General features: G+C 42.4%; 1 pseudogene; it reads right to left on the bottom strand.

Moving 5' to 3' along the window:
* Positions 1 to 605: 605 nt before the first annotated feature.
* Positions 606 to 15,490, bottom strand: LOC150068184 (olfactory receptor 7E178-like; annotated as a pseudogene).
* Between the last annotated feature and the right edge of the window lie 5,700 nt (positions 15,491 to 21,190).

Here is a 21,190-nt window from a genome sequence, read left to right as displayed (position 1 = left end):
ATATAGAATATTTGAGAAAATCAGGTTAAATCCTGTAAGAATATGAGATAACAAAGGACAGCAAAAAATATGAAAGATAACATAGTACATGAAGGACAACAATGACTCATTATATGGCTTTTGTCTCTATATCCTGGAGGTCTTTCATTTAGTGTCATTCTATATGGCCTTATGTATCTAGGTTTTGTTCTATTGTAGATGTCTGATGGGAGAGCCCAAGGTTTCTACTGATTATGACAAATGAGGGAAACCATTGAGCCTATGTTCTTTGGAGTCTGGCTTACTTTACTTAATATGATTTTTTTCTAAGTCTTTCCATTTCTTCCAGGAAATTCTTAGAGTCTAAAGTACCATTGTAATTTTTTTCTGTGCACATTCTATTTAAACCAATTGCATTGAGAGCCTCACAGACACTACTGATCGGTAGAAAAACCATTTATTCTCCTGAACTGAATCTTTGCATCCGTCTATAAATACTCAGTCTTCAGACTCCTAAAGCTCTTAACTACTGTGCAACGAGGGAACAAGCTGGGGAATTAATTAGCCAATTACTCTTCACATTTTCCATATGGAAGAAGAAGCAGAGAGCTGCCTAATTCTTCCAGTTAGTTAAGTGTCCTACCCAAGTCCTGGGTTCCGAGGATCCTGCTGCCCAGCCTCCTCAGAGTCCTGCTAATGTCCCTGTTCCTCAGGCTGTAGATGAAGGGGTTCAGCATGGGGGAGACCACTGTGTACATCACCGATGCCACCACGAGCTTCTTGGAGCCATGGAACATAGTGGAACCACAGTACGCACCAAGCAAGGTGCCATAGAAAAAGCAAACCACCGACAGGTGAGCCCCACACGTGGAAAAGGCTTTGTGCCTCTCACTTCTGTGGGGATCCTGAGGATGGAAGAGATAATTTTGTAGTAAGACTAACGGATTCCTGAACGAGGAAATAACCCCAAGACTACAGTAATTAAATATATGAACAAGTTATTTGTAAGGGAACCAGAACAGGACAGTTTAAATATTTGAGAAGCATCACAGAAGTAATTTGGGATTTGCACACTTTTAAAGCAAGTAAATTGTAAGATCAATATATTGTGTGACTGGGAATTCAAAACACTAAAGAAAGCAGACACCAATACTAAGATGCGACAGCACCGAGGGTTCAAGGGGACTGAGTAGTGCAGGGGGTGACAGATGGCCACAAAGCCGTCATAGGCCATGACAGTCAGAAGCATGTCATCCATGCAGCCAAAAAAGAGGAAGAGAGACATCTGGGTGAGGCAGCCCCCATAGGAGATGGCTCTGCTGTGACTCTGGATGTTCACCAGCATCTTGGGGACAGTGGTAGATGTGAAGCAGATGTCAGCCAAGGAGAGATTGCAGAGGAAGAAGTACATGGGGTTGTGGAGGTGAGGGTCAGAGCTGACGGCCAGGATGATGAGCAGATTTCCCAGTATGGTGGTTAGATACATGAAAAGGAAAAGCCCAAAGAGGACTGGCTGTATTTCAGGGTCATCTGAGAGTTCCAGGAGATGGAACTCAGAAACTGTGGTTAGATTTTCTGCTCTGAGATGACTTGGACAACTGCTAAAGGAAGAAATCTCATTACAAAAGCATAATGTTTGTCTAGGAACGTTCAACTGTATATACCTGATATTCAAATATGTATACGTTTAAATGTGTAACATACTGAGGTGCAGTGTACTTGGAAATATTTCTCTGCTGTGGCAATCCCACACTTGTAGCCTCTGGTAACTCAGGTAGGCCTTTTTTCCCCAGTCCTGTGCCTACACAGCTGACCCACTGGGAGAACAACATATTAGTAATCCAAAATCATAAAAATAGCTAGAGCATGTCAGTACAACAATACAGCCTACTCTTATTTTCTTTTTAGAACAGCTTTTTTGGGAGATCATTCGTATAAGAATCATAGTAAGTATACAGTTCCATCATTTGCAATAGATTCACAGTAAGACAGCTTTTAGCCTAGTTGGATTTCACTATACTGAGAAGAAATCAGACCCACCAACAGTCACTTACTGTCCCACTGCAACCCAGACAGACCAATTTGCTTCTTGTCCCCGTTGACTTTCCTATTCTGGTACTACGGCATTTGCAGGGAAATGAGTAGACCTAGACATGTGCTATTGAGTTCAGTAAGTCAGGCTCAGAGACAAAGGTCACTTGTGCTCTCTCAGACATGGCTGTTAGATGTCATTTATATCCATATAAAAATCCATATACAGGTTCATGTGCATCTATACACAAATTAATGTGTGATGAGTAGAAGAGGATTCTGAGGGTGTTAACTCCTTGATCGCCTAAGCTGCAGTTTAATGAAATGAATATCCCTTCTTGAATACTTGTTTGTTAAACATGACATTTGAAATATGATGTAAAAATCAATGTTAATAAACTCTTTTTAAAGAGGGGTGGGAGTTCCCCCATGCCCTTTTTATGGTCTCTGATGTGGCTAACAGGTCTGTAGAAGTTCATACATATGATTTTACATGTCATTTTCCTCTTTACTCTTCTTTTTTTACCAGTCGTGGGCTTGAGCTCAGGGCATGAGCACTGTCCTTGGACTTTCTCAAGGTTAGAGCTCTACCACTTTAGCCACAGCACCATTTCTGGCTTTTTTTTTTCTATGTATGTGGTACCGAGGAATCAAACCCGGGTCTTCGTGCATGCTAGACAAGCACTCTACCACTAGGACAAACTCTGGCCCTCCTCTTTATTCTTTTAACTCTTCTTAAAAGTCCTTGCTATCTTTTGGGCCAGCAGTTTGTCCTAGTGGTAGTGTGCTTGCCTAGCATTCATGAAGACTGGGGTCTGATTTCTTGGTGGTGCTATGGCTCAAGTGGTAGAGCTGTATCCTTGAGAAAGCCCAAGGGCAGTGCTCAGGCCCTGTGATCAAGCCCTGGACTGCCAAAAATTATTTTTTAAGTCTTTGCTATTTCTTTCAACTACTCTGGAGGAAAGAGTAAGTCTAATCTTCCACTTTTGTAATACGCTTCTTTGTGTATGAGTTAAAAAAATGAAATGAATATCAGAATGCTCAACCCACTTTAATTGTTTTTATTTATTTATTATTTTGGAGGTGTCTTGGGGCTTGAACTTGTCCTGGGCACTGTTCCCTGAGCACTTCAGCTCAAGGGTACCACCCTACGCTTGAGCCAACCCCACTTCCCATTTACTTGAGGTTAATTGGAGATAAGAATCTCAGGTCCTTTTGTGCCCAGGATTCTCAGAACTCAGCCTCTTTAGTAGCTAGGATTACATGCAGGAGCCACCTCATTCAGCTCCTACTTTTAAAAAAATATACAACATTCTAGTTTCCAGTGACTCATGCCTGTAATCCTCAGATCTGAGGATAGCAGCTCTCAGTCAACCTGAGCAAGGATGTCTTTGAAACTCTTAACTCCAGGGAACCACCAAAAGAGCAGGAAGTGGAGCTGTGGCTCGAGTGGTAAAGTGCCAACCTTGAACTAAATAGCTCAGGGATAGGTTACATCCCTGAATTCAAGACCTGACACTAATATATTCTCCCTTTCCCTCTCTCTCTCTCTCTCTCTCTCTCTCTCTCTCTCTCTCTCTCTCTCTCTCTCTCTCTCTCTCTCTGTCTCTCTCTCTGTCTCTCTCTCTCTGTCTCTCTCTGTCTCTGTCTCTGTCTCTCTCTCTCTCTCTCTCTCTCTCTCTCTCACACACACACACACACACAAACACGTACACACTCACAAAACTATGGAGGAAAAGTGATGCATATGAAATGAGAATGAATGACTTCTAAAACTGAGCCCTGAAGCCAGGCTCTGGTGACCCACTTCTGTAATCCTAGCTACTCAGGAGGCTGAGATCTGAAGATCATGGTTCAAAGCCACCCGTGGCATGAAGTCTGTGAGATGCTTATCTCCAATTAAACATCAGAAAACCAGAAGTGGCACGGTGGTCAGGGTGTAGTGCAGTAGCCTTGAGCTGAAGGCTCAGGAACAGCTCTCAGACTCTGAGTTCAAAAAGAAAAATCCAAACTGATCTCAGAGATAATCACATGGCATTCTGTAAACCATGCCTCATTGTTGTGTGGTGTTCCTGTCACAGACAGCAGCAGCAGCCTCCACCACCTCCTCCATCTCGTCGTCATCATCATCATCAGCATCATCATCATCATTATCATCAACATCCTCTCAGTAAAGCCTTCCTCATAGTCCACAAAACACACCTCGAAATCCCTTCTCCATCCACCCTCAGCACTCACTCGCTTAAGCTGCCTCTCTCTTTAGCCATGATCCAGGTGGACAGGTCTGGAATTTTTTGTATATATGATGCCAGGGAATCGAACATAGAGCTCTGTGCATGCTAGGCGAGCACGCTACCCTAGGCCACACTCCCAGCCACGAGTCATGGAAATTTTTTATGATTCTGTCATCCCTATGTTTGAAATGTCCAGAGACTTGGCCTGTTAATACACACAGGTTGGTTAATTGTGCCCTGTGGGTATTAACCCTCCAAGGCCATGTAGAAGTCAAGGATGAGCCTTCCCTCTCCTGTCTCCAGGACACTGGTCCTATATCTCTCTCCTCATCACCACCATCTCTGTTCCTTCTGTGTCTTCATCTCTTTCCTGAGGACAGAGGCTGGATTTGCGCCGGGCACCAGATCTGGGATCCTCATATCTGTCTACTTGGGCCATAGCTGAAGAGAGAAGCAGCTTAAGCAACTGAGTGGGCAGGATGGTTGGTGAAGGACTTGGAGACAAGGAGACTGCAATGTGTATGTCCTCAGTGAATTTGCAGGAAGGGGTTGAAGGTTAGGGTTACCAGTATATGTAATGGAGAATTCTTTACATACTGTGCATTTTATTCTCATTTGGGGCTCCCCAAATGTAGCAGGATATAAATGGTTCAAACCAGTTTCCTAAGTTCTCCTAAAGGCTGTATGAAAGGAGGAGGAAGAAGAGGAGGAGGAAGAAGAGGAGGAGAAGAAGGAGAAATAGGAGGAGGAGGAGGAGAAAGGAGGGGAATGAGTAGGAAGATTGTGATTATGGTGAAAATGACAAAAGGACACTACATCCATGAAACTTTTGGCAGAATGCCCTGTGTCCTTCTCAGAGCTCTGGGTTTTAGGGCATTCTTGCTCATTTCATATCGTTCACCTTCTGTAGTGTGTGCATGTGTGTGGGTTCACACACACACACGTAGGTTCTGTGGCTTGAACTCGGGGCCTGGGTGCTCAGGTCCCTGAGGTTTTTGCTCAAAGCTACAGCTCCACTTCTTGCTTTTAGTCCTTCCTTTTTAATTGTAATTAATAGAAAAGTTACCGTTGTATTTGCCAGATAGAAAGTGCATTATTTCCCAAACACTGATACCATTTCTCATGTTTTTGTGCCCTTTTGCCTCTCCTTACCCACTCCCTTCATCTTGTTTCCTCCCTTCCTATCCAATTCCAAATAAACAAATGAATGAATATAGAATAAAACAGATAACAAGCTAAGATAGTGTAACAATATGAGAATACCCAAGGGACAATAAAAGAGATTAAAAATAACCTAGGACACTAAGAACAACAATTACACATCATATGGCTCTTGTTTCCATATCCTGGAGGTCTTCTCAATTAGCTTCCAGCTCCTAACTTCCCGATTCAAAACAAGATATTCTCAGAATTCCCTGCCCCAGACTTGCTTCCAACTGTGAATCTCAGACCTCAGCCTCTGGAACAGTTAGGATTAGAAATTTGAGCCACCTACTCCTGGAACATTGTATATTTTTAACAAGCAGGCTGTTTCAGCTTCCTCCTATTCATGTGGTTAAACCATAGCTTACTTGATGAGAGTTGTTCCATAAAAATCCTTTCCTGCCACACTTTACTCAATTTGTGTGTGCATTGATACACATGACCCTATGTGCATTCATATAGTGTGATAATTGAGATTTAATTTTATGTTTTTATGTTTTATAGAAGGATACATGTCCTTTGTTTCTCTGAACCTGACTTATTTCACTCAATATCACATTTCCAGGCTTACTCATTTCCCTACCAATGCCATAATACAAGAAGAGGAAAGTTGAGAGGAACCAGAACTAGATTTGTGCCTGCATGCTGTCACAGTGGAGATAAATAAGGAGTGACTGTTCATGGGATTGGATTTTCTTTTCAGTGCGATAGAAATATTCACTGCACTAATGGATGGGAAACTGCTTTGTTCTCCTAACTCAATATTGCCCTAGCTTGACCTACTGCTGGCCCTTCCCCCAGGGGAATCTTCCTGAAATCCTCCAGCCCTGTTTACAGCCCAGAATCTCAATCTACACATGAAAGCCCACTCTCCAGCCCTCTCAGTGGATGGGCTTCCTAGAGCCTAGGGCAGGGCACTGGCTCCAAAAGTAGGCTCCTAGACAGAGACATGCATCATAAATGTGTAAATTCTTGGATTTCTCCTGCTGCCCTGGAACCTGTTCCCCCACACTACATTACAAGCATGGGCTGTACTGTCAGGTGACATTGCTCTAGCCAGCCTTTATCTTCTTGCTTTCCAACACAACTGCGTGTCACTGGGGCACATATGGAGACAAAAGCCTGAGGAACAAGGCATCCGAGATTGAGAAGATTCTAGAAGTAGAGAATTGCCACAATTCACAAACACTAGTATACTGTACTGCATAGGTGGTGCAAAATTCAAGCTTGTAAAAGTGGTGCAAAATTCAGGCTTGTAAATACTTGACTTTCAAGTAATTAGAGCTGACAATTCCTGGATATGTGTTTTTTTTCTATCAAGATGTTTTTGTCTTTGAGCATATGTCCAGGTGATAAAGAAGCACAAAATCTAACCCTTGTTACACATTTTCGTCTACTTAGAATCTCAGAGGATCCAAAATTACAACCCATGCTCTTTGGACTCTTCCTGTCCATGTATTTGACCACCTTATTGGGAAATCTGCTCATCATCCTGGCCGTCAGCTCAGACCCCCACATCCACACCCCCATGTACTTCTTTCTCTCCTTCCTTTCCTTGGATGACATCTACTTCATCTCCACCACCGTACCCAAAATGCTAGTGAAACTCCTGAGTCACAGCAGAGCCATCTCCTGTGCAGGCTGCCTCACACAGATGTGTCTCTTCACCATTTTTGACTGCATGGATGCTATGCTTCTTACTGTGATGGCCTATGACTGCTTTGTGGCCATCTGTCACCCCCTGAATTACCCTTTCATCTTGAACCCTCGTCTCTGTGTCTCCTGGGTTCTGCTGTCACTTGTTGTCAGCTTCTTGGGAAGGACAGCCGCACGTGTGGATGGCATTGCAGATGACCAATTTCAAGGAATTGGAAATCCCAAGTTTCTTCTGTGACCCTTCTCAAGTCCTGCATCTTTCCTGTAAGCACACATTCACAAATGGTATCTTCAAATATGTGGTGGCTGCCATATATGGATTTCCTCCAATCTTTGGAATCCTTTTCTCTTACTATAAAATTATTTCTTCAGTTCTGCGAATTCCATCATCAGGTGGTTAGTACAAAGCCTTCTCCACCTGTGGCTCTCACCTGTCAGTGGTGTGTTTATTCTTTGGGACAGGATTGGGAGTTTATTTTGCATCAGCAGTGTCACATTCTCCCCGGGCAGCGCTGTGTCCTCAGTGATGTCACTCCTTTCCTGAACCCCTTCATCTACAGCCTGAGGAACAGGGAACTCAAAAGAGCCCTGAGCAGGTTGTACAAACCAGGAGCTGACATCAGGAGGTAGGAAATACATCTGTAATATGGTTTTGCAGAAGGAAGAATAGTTAACTCTCAGTCCTGTAAATCCTACCTCTCTGAACACATTATTTGTATTGTCTGGTTTCATTAGTATCATTCATGACACACGAATACTGGAAAAAGTTTCTGGTTAGGTCAAGGTGTTTCTTGAAGTAGGGGTTCCGTTTTTTGGTTTTTTTCATATATTTTTATTGTAATTAATAGAAGGGTTACATTATATTCACCCGATAGAAGGTACATTACTTCACGAATATTGATATCCTTTCTCATGACATGGTCCCCATTTCCCTTCCCCCCTCTCCCCGCTCCTCTTGATTTCCCCCTTCCCTCTCCTATTTCAAATAACCAATTAAGCACATATGAGATATATCAGATAACGAGGTGAAATATTGTAACAATATGAAATAACCAAGGGACAGCCAGGTTAAAGAGAGAAAAATCACCTGGCACATGTCCACGCTGTGGTAAAGGGAAGCACTGGGCTAAAGATTGCAAGTCAGCAACAAATCGCAATGGCCGCCCGTTTTCGGGAAACTGGAGAAGGGGCCAGCCCCTGGCCCCGCAAAACCATGGGGCAGTCCCTCCCTCTTCTCGGCCACAAGTGCATCTTCTAACAACCCCCCAAGATCAGTCTCCAGCCTCCTCCGTGCCACCACAGGCAGTGCAGGATTGGACCTCTGTTTCTCTACCTGCTCAGTATTGACCCCAGAGATGGGGACACAAGCTCTCCCCACGGGGGTCTTCGGCCCCCTTCCCCCGGGTGTGGCTGGATTGCTGTTAGGGCGAAGTAGCTCAGCCCTTAAAGGGATACAGATTACACCTGGCAAAATTGACCAGGATTTTACTGGAGAAATCAAAGTTATGGCCTCTGCCCCGAAACACGTGGTATGGATCCCAGCCGGTCAAAAATTAGCACAACTAATACTTGTGCCTTTACCTCCCGGGGAGACTGCTAATTCCCCATGTGGACAGAGAGGATTTAGATCTTCTGATATCTATTGGGTACAAAGCATAAAACAAGAGAGGCCTGAGATGACTATATTTATACAAGAAAAGCCCTTTAAAGGAATATTAGACACTGGAGCAGATGTGTCTGTGATATCTAAAAAACATTGGCCAGCCCAATGGCCCCTGACAACCTCTATGACTTCCCTACAGGGGGTTGGGCAAGCAACTGACCCACAGCAGAGCAGTGCGATCCTTGTTTGGAGAGATGAGGAGGGGCACTCTGGTCATTTTCAGCCATTTGTCCTGGATCATCTGCCAATTAATTTATGGGGTCGTGACATCATGGAAAAAATGGGAGTGTATATGTTTAGTCCTAGTGCTGCGGTCACTAAGCAGTTACTTGATCAAGGCCTCCTCCCCTTTAGGGGACTAGGCCGAGCAGCACAGGGGGAGCTAGAGCCACTCCAACCCCAGTCTCACCCTACGAGACAAGGATTAGGGTATTCCTTAACGGGAGCTGTCGTTTGTCCTGCCCCTCATGCTGATCCCATAAATTGGCTCTCTGGAGAACCGGTATGGGTCGAACAGTGGCCTCTTTCACTAGAAAAGATCATTGCAGTACAGCAGCTGGTACAGGAACAGCTGGACTTGGGACATGTGGCCCCTTCTAACTCTCCATGGAATTCTCCAATTTTTGTTATAAAGAAAAAGTCAGGTAAATGGAGGCTGTTACAGGATTTGAGAAAAGTGAACGCCACAATGGAACTGATGGGGGCCCTACAGCCTGGCTTGCCTTCACCCATGGCAATCCCAAAGGATACTTACAAGATTATTATAGATTTGAAGGATTGTTTCTATACTATACCTCTGGCGCCTCAAGACTGTAAGCGCTTTGCCTTCAGCATCCCCTCTGTTAATTTTAAAGAACCCATGAAGCGATATCACTGGCTTGTGCTTCCACAGGGCATGGCAAATAGCCCAACTTTATGTCAAAGTTTTGTAGCTAGAGCCATTTCTTCCACTCGTGAAAAATTTTCTTCTGTTTATATTGTTCATTATATGGATGACATCTTGTTGGCTTGTTCTGACCCTATCGTCGTACAACAAGCCTTTGGACAACTAAAGCAAGATCTGAGCCTCTTTGGCCTTATAATAGCAGCTGAAAAGGTTCAGGAACAACCCCCTTGGACATATCTAGGCCATATAGTAGGCCCACACTATTTTAAAAGCCAAAAAATACAATTAAAAACTTCACACTTAAGAACTCTTCATGATTTTCAGCAATTCTTAGGAGATATAAATTGGCTTCGGCCTTATCTAAAGCTCTCCACAGGAGAGTTAAAACCCCTCTTTGATCTCTTAAAAGGAGATACCAACCCTACATCCTTACGCGAATTAAATCCTGACGCCAGGAGGGCCATCCAAATTGTAGAAAAGGCAATTTCCCAGCAACAAGCAGCGTGCTTTTGCCTTAGTAAAGTGGAAGGATCCCCTAACTGGTGCTTGGCATGGACCCGATCCTGTTCTAACCTGGGGTCGAGGGCATGTATGTGTTTTTTCACAAGGAGAAAATGACACCCGCTGGCTGCCTGAACGCTGCGTTCGGATCGAGGAGAGTGACAGTGGCCATCCAAGCAGCGACTCACTGGGCCTACACCCCCAACCCTCCAGTGGTGCATCCTGCGACGTGGGAAGGACCTGAGTTATTTGTGCATGTCAATTGGGACTGCTACTGATCCACTTGTTCCACACATTCATATGAGCTGTGTTTCTCCTCCTTTTACTATTATGTAGGGACCTTTTAACGTATTCATTGACTCTACAAAATTTAATATGTGACATTATTTTGTCTTTACCATCCCTCTTCTTAATAACCTTTTTTGTAAAAGATGCCCAGGTGAAAAGCAAAGGCCTCCAGAGGTAAGTAGAAGTCGGCCGACCCCCTGTATGTCTGTGTTTTATTTTATTCTATTTTATTTTTGTTTGTTTGTTTGAAAAGGTGCACTGTGGGCCTAAAACAGAGGACTGGGTGGTCAAGGGACGCCTTGACCCCCCCCTCCCCTTCTGAGTTTCTTGTCGATAACAAGGCATACCTGAGAGTCCCACCAGCAAGACATGTCTAAATCTAAAAATAACTGTTTGGTGAAAACATTCATTTGAGCTCATGTTTTTTATTTTAAGTGTATCTGATTGAGTCCAAATTTCTTGTTATGTGTCAATGTCTGATTCTGTTTAAAAGTCTCTGCTTCTCTGTCTTGTTCGTGTTACATAGTTTTCCTTGGGTATTTTGTTTTGTTTTGTTTTGTCCAGTTTTGTCTTTAAAATTGGTACCAGTTCTAAATATGGATCCTTATGGTTTTTCTGCGTGTACACAAGCACATCCTTGTTATCTTTTTGAATATTTCTGGGAAGTAAAAAGTTTTTCGCTCCACTCGGGCCTGGTATGGCCCCTCCCAATTGGCTGCAGCTGAGGTGAGCAGAGGCCAGACAAAGCAGCTGCAGTCTTCATCTAGTTTCCTTTTTCCTACAACCTGCTGAAGTGACAGTCTAGAGACAGTTGGTGGCAGGACACAAACTTCAGTCTTTAATTTTAGCTAGTCGCTTTGTTAAAAAAGGCTTTGTTTTAAAACTTGGTTGTCACCCACAAGAATAAGATTAGCAAAAAACCTTCATGATACTAAAATTTTCTGGAAAATGAACGGCCGATATTAATTTTGCGCGCTTTAAGATCTTTGAGTATGAATGTGTGTGCTAATGGGTGTGAGTGAACATGTTCAAGGTTAAATTGTCAGCATGCTGTATAAAACAATGGTTGAGCTCATTTGAAACACAAAGGGAATTGGGTAAATCTAAGTCTGAACTTCAAAAAAATTAGTAGGTTTGAATGTTTCCTATATTTCAAAGGTTTATTGCATTGTCTTAAAGAAAAGCTGGTAAATATTTTTCTAGATCCTGAAATCTGCATTTTATTGCAAGGCATACAGCTGTTTACATTGTAAACATTGTATCCTGTTTAGCACAGAGGTGTTAGGGAATTTGGGATTTATTACTTTAAGTTAAAATTTGGAAACATGTATTAGAGATTTCAATGTAAAATTGTTCATTAACGTCAGAAACTTTGCCTGTCTGTCTTTTCTTGCAAACTGACACTAGAAATCTGATGGTAAAATGTGGATAATGTGATTAGTATTTTAAAGGAATGTTTAAAGGTTTATCTCCATGCAATTGGGTGTATTTTAAAAAAGGAAGGAAACTAAGTCCAGACTTAGGCTTTTGGTGCACTGATGTCTATAGTTCTTGCATTAGGGAAAAACTGTTATTTGAGTTTAAACTGTTGTTGGAGTTTTAGACAGTAATCTAAACTGCAAAAGAGCCCCTTTTTTCTAAAAGGCAAGAGGAGTGCCTTGGGCCCTAGGGGGCCTGAGGGCAGAAGGAGTTCTTTGTGCCCTTAAAGGTTTTTCAATTGCAAATAAAGGCTAAGGTGTTAATTGTTAAAGCCAGTATCAGTAAAAGTTATTAAGAACATTGGAAATGGGTTCCTAAACAATATTTGAAAGTGAAGTTGTCTTAAATGTTTAAAGAAAGAGAAAAAAGGAAAATTAGGACTACCGAAGTAATTGCTTAATTGCTATTTCAGCTTGCTCTTGTAAGTTACCTTATAGCAACTTCCAGCTAGCCCATGGAGAAGGACAGCAATCCTTATTCAGATATAACTTTGGCTTTTACCAGGTTCTAGGTAAGCTCATGCTTAGAGACTATTTCTGTATTGACCACCTTGTTGCTTTAATTGGAGTAACGTGGCCTTTTGTAGGACTCATTGATCTGAAAGCCGCAGCTTTGAGCCTGCCCGGGCAAAGCAATGTCCCTGTGAGACTGTGGTGTCTAATCTGCCAGCAGAATGCTGGGACAGGGTTGATTTGGAGCTTGAAGTGGCAGAATGCTAGCTCTGAGCTGAAAAGCTGGGGGGAAGCACTCAAGCACCAAGCTCGGGACTCATAGTGGTAGGGTGCTAGCCTTGAGCTGGAGAGCTGAGAGACAGTGCCCAGGCCCCGAGTTCAAGTACAGCAACCAACAAAGAGAAATGCCAATGGCATGTTTATCCCTGTGTGGAGAGACACTACTGGGATACGAAAGCCTCTGCTTGGATGGCAGAGATGGTGTCAGATCTTAGTCACTTGTGCTTGCCCAATCAAATTAATCAGAGCCGGGAGGTCATAGAATAGTTTGTAAGCATGCCTTACTAATGCCCGTGCCTTTCATAACTGGGCAGGAACTTGTCAATCTTCTGTGATAGTGGGTAGTTTAAAGCCCTAATTGAGCGAAATTTTTATTTATTTATTTATTTATTTTTGACACCAGCCACAAATTCAGGAAAAGTTTGTGGATCTGAGGATTGTGTCTCTATTAATCTGTTTAGATCTGACAACTGAAGCATTGTTCAGGTTGCAGAAATTTAGTTCCCCAGACAATCAAGAAAAAGCCTTTGCAAATGGGTGCTATGTAAGCTACACTATTGTAGCCAAAGATGGTTTGTGCAGTTGTTAAATGTTAAATATGATCTCCAGTTTGGAGCAAATTATTATTCCTGATATCTAATCCTTGCAATCCCTGATACAACAGGCTAGGCTTCTTAAGGTCCCTGGTCAAGCACAGACACAACGCCCTTGAGTCAGCTTGAAGAAGTCACAGAAGCTGAATCTCCGCCCATCAATCCCCTTTAGATGAAGGGACCAGTCATTTTTGGAAAGTGAGACAGGATAATTAGAGATAATTAGAGATAGTGGAAAGAATAGAAATTGCACTTGTGTTTCTTTTAAAATAAAAATGGGGGATATGTCGGGAGCAAGAGTGGAATCAAACTGTACTTTGATTTGCATCAGATAATTGCTTGATTGTCTTATTGTTTTTTGGCCTTCTCCTGTTCAATTGATCTGAGATTTACCATATGAATGTAATCCCCAACAGTTCCCTGATTAACCATCTGGATGTAACACCTGGCAGTGCCCTGGTCTCAAGAAGGGATATAAACTTTGAGTTGAGAATAAACGGGGCGCTGCAGTTTTTGCCTGGGCTGCAGACCTCCCGGACCCGATGTGTTTGTCTCTCTTCTAATTTTTCCAGTCCCTGCCCCCTATTACAGGAACCCCAATTTGCTGCCGGTAGGCCCCGGCAATCGGGGATCTTGATTTATTTATATGTAGGACTGAAGACTTCATGTTTTTTTAAGTATAATTCAGTCCCAGCCCTGGTGTCTCATACCTGGAATCCTAGCTACTTAACTGGCTGAGTTCGACAGACAGAGGTTCAAAGCCAGCATGGGCAGCAAAGACCTGTGAGCTCTCATCTCCAATTAGCTACCAGGAAGCCAAAAGTGGAGTTTCTTACTGAACTGTTCGAGCTTTCCTTTGGGCAGGAAAGCCTCAAGACCTGTACCCAGGCCTAGAGTCAAAATCCTAGGACGCACATGGACACACACACACACACACCCCCACACACACACGGCAGGGGGAGAGAGACAGGCAGACAGACAGACAGACAGACAGACAGACAGACAGACAGACAGACAGACAGAATTAGAAAACAAAGCAATGATGCAGAATATCCTGGGAGACTGCAGGCACATTGGATCAAAATGAAGTTCACAGATTTAAAAAAAATCACTGCTGTGAACTACCCTGAAATGCAGAATAATCTGTATTTTTTCTGATCAGAAAACACTGCATATAATGTTCTAACATAGTTGAGTATCTACAGTGAATACTAAAATGGTAATAAATGAGACAAAAAATCTAGGATGATTGTGTTTGTCACAAGTGAAAAGTGTGGGACAGAATGTCGATATCGACTATGTGTATTTGAGTTCAAAATGATTGTGGAATTCTGACTTCTTCATTATGTATTGCTCTCTCTTCATATCAAAGATCTCCAATTAATGCAGAGTTGTGCAATCTAACACACATCTCTGAATTTTATCTCCTGGGCTTCTCAGATGGCCCTGAGCTACAACCCATGCTCTTTGGGCTCTTCCTGTCCATGTACCTGATCACTGTGCTCAGAAATGTGCTCATCATCCTGGCTTTCCCATCTGACCCTCACCTCTACACCCCCACGTACTTCTTCCTCTCCATCCTGTCCTTGGTTGACATTGTCTTCACCTCCACCACCGTCCCCAAGATGCTGGTGGACATCCAGACTCACGGCAGAGCCATCTCCTATGCGGGCTGCCTCACCCAGATATCTATTTTTGTCACTTTTGGTTGTATGGATCTTTTCCTTCTTACTGTGATGGCCTATGACCGCTTTGTGGCCAACTGTCACCCCCTGAATTACCCTCTCATCAGGAACCCTCTTCAATGTGTCTCCTTGGCTCTGCCGTCATTTGTTAACAACATCTTTGGTGGACAGATGCACGTGTGGATGGCCTTACATATGACTGATTTCAAGGAAGTGGAAATCCCAAGTTTCTTCTATGATACTTCTCAAGTGCAGGATCTTTCCTGTAAGCACACACTCACAAATGCTATCTTCAAATATGTTGTTGCTACAATATATGGATTCCTACAATCTCTGGAATCATTTATCTTATTATAAAATTATTTCTTCAGTGCTGAGAATTCCATCAACAGGAGGGAAGTACAAAGCCTTCACCTGTGGTTCTCACCTGTCACTGCTGTGTTTATTCTTTGGGACAGGATTGGGGGTCTACTTTACATCGGCCATGTCACATTCTCCCAGGAGCATTACTGTGTCCTCAGCAATGTACACAGTGGTCACTCCTCTCCTGAATCCCTTCATCTACAACCTGAGGAACAAGAACCTCAAAAGTGCCCTGAGGAGGTTGTTCAAACCAAGAGCTGTTTTGCAGAAGCACCAAAGTTGACATGGAATCAGATAAATTCTACCTGTTTGAATACCTAATTGTTTTAGTTTCATTAGTACAATCCATTACTAGAAAAGAATCTATCAAGATAGATTCTAAATGGAAGAATGTATCTTTTTAATGTTTAAAATGTTAGTTTGTAAAGAATGATGAATGTCTGCAGATGGTGGGCCCAACAAAGAATGTTGCAAGGATTGAGTGGCAAGTTTGTTATATGTAAATTTTACCTCAATAAAATTGGACAGAAACATGCCTTTTTGTTTTTCCTTTTTAGGCAGTCTTTGAAGTAATAACTTTCTAATTGGTAGTCAGATATCCTGCCTCCTGCACTTTGGTTTTGAGTTATTTTCAACTTATAAGTTAGTCCCCTAATTGTTTCCTCTAATGCATTTTTTTACTTTAAATTTGATATGTAGATGGGCTACCATTATCTAATTCAAGTAAAGAGGGCATTTCATTCTGGACAGTGTAATTCCTTCCTTCACTTTCTTCCATAATATCTTTCAAAGAAAATTGAAAATCTTGTTTCCTACGGAAATTATGTGAGGATAGACAAACCTAATCCACTGGCACCTACATTTGGTTCTAGGCTGCTTAATTGTCTGGGTACATGAACTCTATGATACGGGGGTCCCCTAATGCTTGAGTGAGCTGGAGGAAGCAATGAAAGAGCAATCCATTACCTAATCTACAGGGATGTGAGTGGTGCCTTGGAAAGACATTGGGGTGCTCATCTCAAATTCACTTGTAGAAAAACCAAGAGTAAGGGACACCGGCTTGGACTTGGCCTTCCAAGACTCAACCAGCCATCGCTAGCCCACACTTTATCCCATCCTTCATCTGTCAGCTGCATTCTGACCATGCACTTATCACTGTCAAGACAGGGACATTAACTTGTGGATCTGAAATGCAGTGAACAGTCCCCATCTTTGAAAGGAAGGTTCTCTCGTGGATATACCTAACATCCAGTGTTGGTTAATGCACAAACGCAAAGGACTAGCTGGCCTTGCTGGGTCAGTCCAGGCCAAGCTGAGCAGTCACCCAAAGTGTGGAGCATCTGACGGGACTGGCTGAGACCACTGCATCCCATGTCAACTACTTTTTACATACTTGCTTTACTTTTCAACTCAAGCGGTTCCTGCAAGAAACATTTCTGTATGCAATTTTCACCGCAAAGTCTTTCCATGGATTTCAATGGCAGTTTCCTATGAAGTCTTTACATACTTGTATATGTATGGTACATTGTGGTACTAATACTTTGGAACATTTTGGAGAAAACTTATATCCCCGTAACTCCATTAATGTCCCAAGAGTACCACGAAATATAGATAATCAAGTCCATAACATACTCAACATTTCCCTATGTCAAAACCTGCTGTACTTGGACACTTCAACTAGCAGATCCAATGTCTACCATCAGAATTACCAGTGATGATGTTTAAGACAAGTGACAATTGTAGTGCTTTGCCTACATTGCCTTAGTTTTTATTCTTACTGACTGTTAATAATTTGCATATATGTCTTAAATAATATTTTTCTTAGGACATCATTATCTCACTGTGACATCACAGAACTAGTGCAAAATCATAATTTGTGACATCACATCGATGGAATGACATCACTGACCTACCACAACATCCTAACCATTGTGACATCACATGGCTATTTTACATCAGAGAAGCTTTGACCTCATGTCCTGATTTTAGCCTAAGAAAGTTTCAGGCATCACAGGCATTGTGACAGTAAAAAAGATAATCATGACCTCACATCAGAATTTTGGCATCATTGTGCCATTGTGATGTCACTGTCACATTGTGACATCATAAACCTACTGTGACACCACAGTGCTTGTGGCAATCCGTTAATTAAAACTGAATTAAAAACATTGGCGCCTCACACGTGGAGATTAAAAAAACCCCTGCATTATTCATAGTCTCATGCTCACAATTCACACATATGCCCAGATACTATTTGTATGGGTTTCTAGTTATGAAGATGGAGAGGTAGTACTTTTCTGATCATAATATCTGAGCTATTCTAAGTATAAATATATGTACAATTACAATTTCATGGATTGACATAAAAAATAATGGTAACAACAGTGGGTTTTTCTCTCCAATACCAGGGCTTAAATTCAGGATCTCCTGTTTCTATCCTGTTTGCTTAGCTTGTTTGCTCATTTGAACTACATCTCCAGCCTGCCTTTTTGCTGAATAATTAAAATGGGTTCCAAACTTTTTTTCTAGCCAGACTAACTTAATGATATTTACAGGACAGATAGAAAATCCTGGAAATAGAAGAGGAAAATGCAAGTGACACAAGAAGCAAGTAAAAGTACACCTATATCATTGACATATATTCAAAAGAAGTGGTTTGGCTTGGCTCTGATATTAAGCTTCCCCAAATCCTGGACTTGTGATAAGCCATGCAAAAGGAAGCAAGTTATGATTTTATGAGGCCCAAACCACTGCTTTGTATGAATTGGGTTGATACATTACATTAGGCCACAGGAGAAGTTATCTAGGCCTATCTCTGAAGGCATACTCTACTGGTCTGTTCCTGACAGGCTTATTTCCATAACACAGGAAGATGGCATACTGTGGTGGAAGGTAGATTCTGTAACAATATTAACATAAAAGAGTCTGAACTTTACTCATTTAGTGTTTTGAGGGTCTGTGGTTTGAACTTAGCCTGGGAACTGTCTCTGAGCTCTTAGGCTCAAGGCTACCACCCTACCCATGGGCCCGGATTCTGTCACTGAGCTCTTCACCTCAAGTCTACCACCCCACCCTTTAGCCAAGGCCCCCTTCCATTTTCTAGAGGTTAATTGGAGATGAGAGTCGTAGGTCCTTTTGTGCCCCAGCTGGCTTTTAACCTTGATCCTCAAATCTCAGTCTCCCTAGGAGCTAAGTGTCTGAAGTTTGAGTGCTTCTCCAGTATATCCTTAGTTGATACTTTTACTGTTGTTGACAGGAAGCATCTTTCTATCTATTCCCTATGTTCATGGCAAAAAGTTATTTCACTCCAACAATGTATATTTCACCTTCATAGACCAACTATTAGAAATTTATAATAGTGGCTTTTCTCTTCCAGTAAATTATAGCCTTAGACTGAGGGTATAACATCAGTCTAGTATTTCACTGGCACTTAGGTCAGTTTTATATTGTAGACCAACCAAAAAAACTACATGATTGAGTGTTGGATCTTCAGTACCAATGAACTGAGTAACTAAATCTTTACAGTAGAAAATTATTTGTTGAGGTTTCCTTGCTTAAGGATGGTGCTTTACTACTGAGTCAAAACTCTCATTTCTTCATTTTTTGAAGGGGGTATGCATTTTGAGGAGCTTACTTCATTAGGGAAAACAGGCCCCTGCACTTCTCACACAGCCTTATTGGAACCATGAACTTCAGACTGCCATTTCCAGAGGAGCTAGGATTGCTAACATGAGCCAAAGGTCATCTATCCTTTCCTGTGTTTAGAACACATTTAATTACTGTCCCCTCACCAGAGGGCCACTGAGTAGACAGTACAACATCTGAGTCAGAGACACAAAGACAGAGAGAGAGAGAAAAAGAGAGAGAGAGAGAGAGAGAGAGAGAGAGAGAGAGAGAGAGAGAGAGAGAGAAAATGATTATGTGTGTGTGCGTGTGCGTGCGTGTGTGTGTGTGTGTGTGTGTGTGTGTGTGTGTGTGTGTGTGTGTAGATTATGGCCTAACCAGATATTCCCTGTGATATGAATTTCCCGGGATATATTGTAGGAATTCATTTCTGTAATGGTGGGAGAAACTATTTCTTAGATTTCGATAGCCTAATACTCTTTGTTAAGCACCAAGACCAGAGTCCAAGAACTAAATTCAGAAATAAATAGTGACACCAATTTTAAAAAATTAAAAATATGTGGTAAATAAAAGAGTTAAAAACATTTTAAGTACATCACTGGGATAGATAATTGATAGAAAGGCAGGGGACAAAGTGTGGGATTCGGCCTGTGAGGTGGTAGAGACACACTGGAGCCAGGTGGTTCACCACCAGGCTGCTGGAGAAAACAGCAATTTCGGTCCATGAAAGCACTGGAAGGAGGGCAGAGGGAAGAGGAGGAACACACAGAGGAGTATTTCCATGGCCAATGGCACCACTTCTGGGGGCCTAGCACATCTAAAGGGACCACCTGTGTCCTCACCACACCGTTCTCACCTAGAGGGTTCAACCTAGCAGGGGTGGAGGGTTCAAGACATTGTCCATCATTCCACTCTGGTCATCACATCATCAGCTCTGCAGTCAGCAGCACAGACCCCGCTGAGCCCAGCTTCTCCTTTCTGTCCCCTACAGTGCTAGACAGTGGTTGTGTGAGGCATTCCCATTTCCCCTACTTCATTCTGCAGAACATCTAACACAAACCCAGAAAAAGATCCAGAGAGGCTGTGTAAACTAGCTCAGAAGGAAATTCCTCCCCCTAATCAGCCTACTTTCTACCTGACCAGAAGCAACCTTCTGCAGGTAGGATCAACATGCTCAAAGGCAGCACCTACCTGTCCTGATTCAGTTCTGGTCCAGTTTACAGTGCATTCAGGTTCAATGTGGGTTCATTTTGTACACAGAACATAAAATACTCACTAGTGGTGCCAACGTGTTTCAGTTAACACGAGAGACACTTCACCAGTCTCTTTCAACCAGTGCCAACTAGGTTCAGTAGGTCCAGCAATGGGGTAACATCTCACCACCACCTCAGCTCAGATGTACAGGCATGTCCAGCTCACCCACAGGCCTAGACAATGCCCATACACACCTGCAGAGTTCAACTTCCATAACAGACAAAAAATATTCCCGACCTTCAGAGTTAACGTTATTCATATTCCCTTGCCAATGGTTTTCTTCTTGATGAAAAATGACCTTGAGTGCACATAACTTCATCTACTCATCCAGAACACGACAAGGCCATATTGACTCCAAACCTACCTGCCCACTGAGGGTGGATGAAAGCTCCAGGCTCAAGTATAGGGTTCCTGTGAGGAAGCCAGTGTCCAGCTTCAGGAGGCAAAATCCACAGGCACAAGACACTCACCTCTGAGCCCATCAGAACTACAGTCGTTCAAAATGAAGGTGGGTGCAGACCAGGCATACTAGCTACTGTAAGAAGCCTTGAAATTACAACACAGACCTCAAAAGTACCCAGTCTCTCAGAATATATGCTTGTGCTTGAAGAAGAACAAATTAGGAAAGTTATACAGAAGTATTTGTTTAGACTCTTTGTATATTCCAGGAGAAACTCAAAGGTCAAATGAATTTCATTCAACTTTTCCCTTCTCTATCATTGCCCCTTCCAGGAAAATTATTTTTTCCTATATTTTTATTGTAATTAATAGAAGGGTTGAATTACATGCACCAGAAAGAAGGTGCCTTACTTCACAAACATTGATACCCTTTCTCATGTCTTGGTCCTCATTTCCCTCCCACCACCCCACCCCTCATCTTGTTTTCCTCCCTTCCCTATCCGACCTCAAATAACCAAATACGCATATATACAATACATCAGATAACCAGATGAAATCCTGTAAGAATATGAGATAACCAAGGACAGCAAAAAAGATGAGAGATAACATAATACATGAAGG

Source organism: Megascapheus bottae, chromosome 1 (assembly GCF_031878675.1).
Source record: "Megascapheus bottae isolate mThoBot1 chromosome 1, mThoBot2.hap1, whole genome shotgun sequence".
In the NCBI taxonomy this organism is placed as follows: Eukaryota; Metazoa; Chordata; class Mammalia; order Rodentia; family Geomyidae; genus Megascapheus; species Megascapheus bottae.
This window is presented reverse-complemented; position numbering and strand designations above follow the sequence as displayed.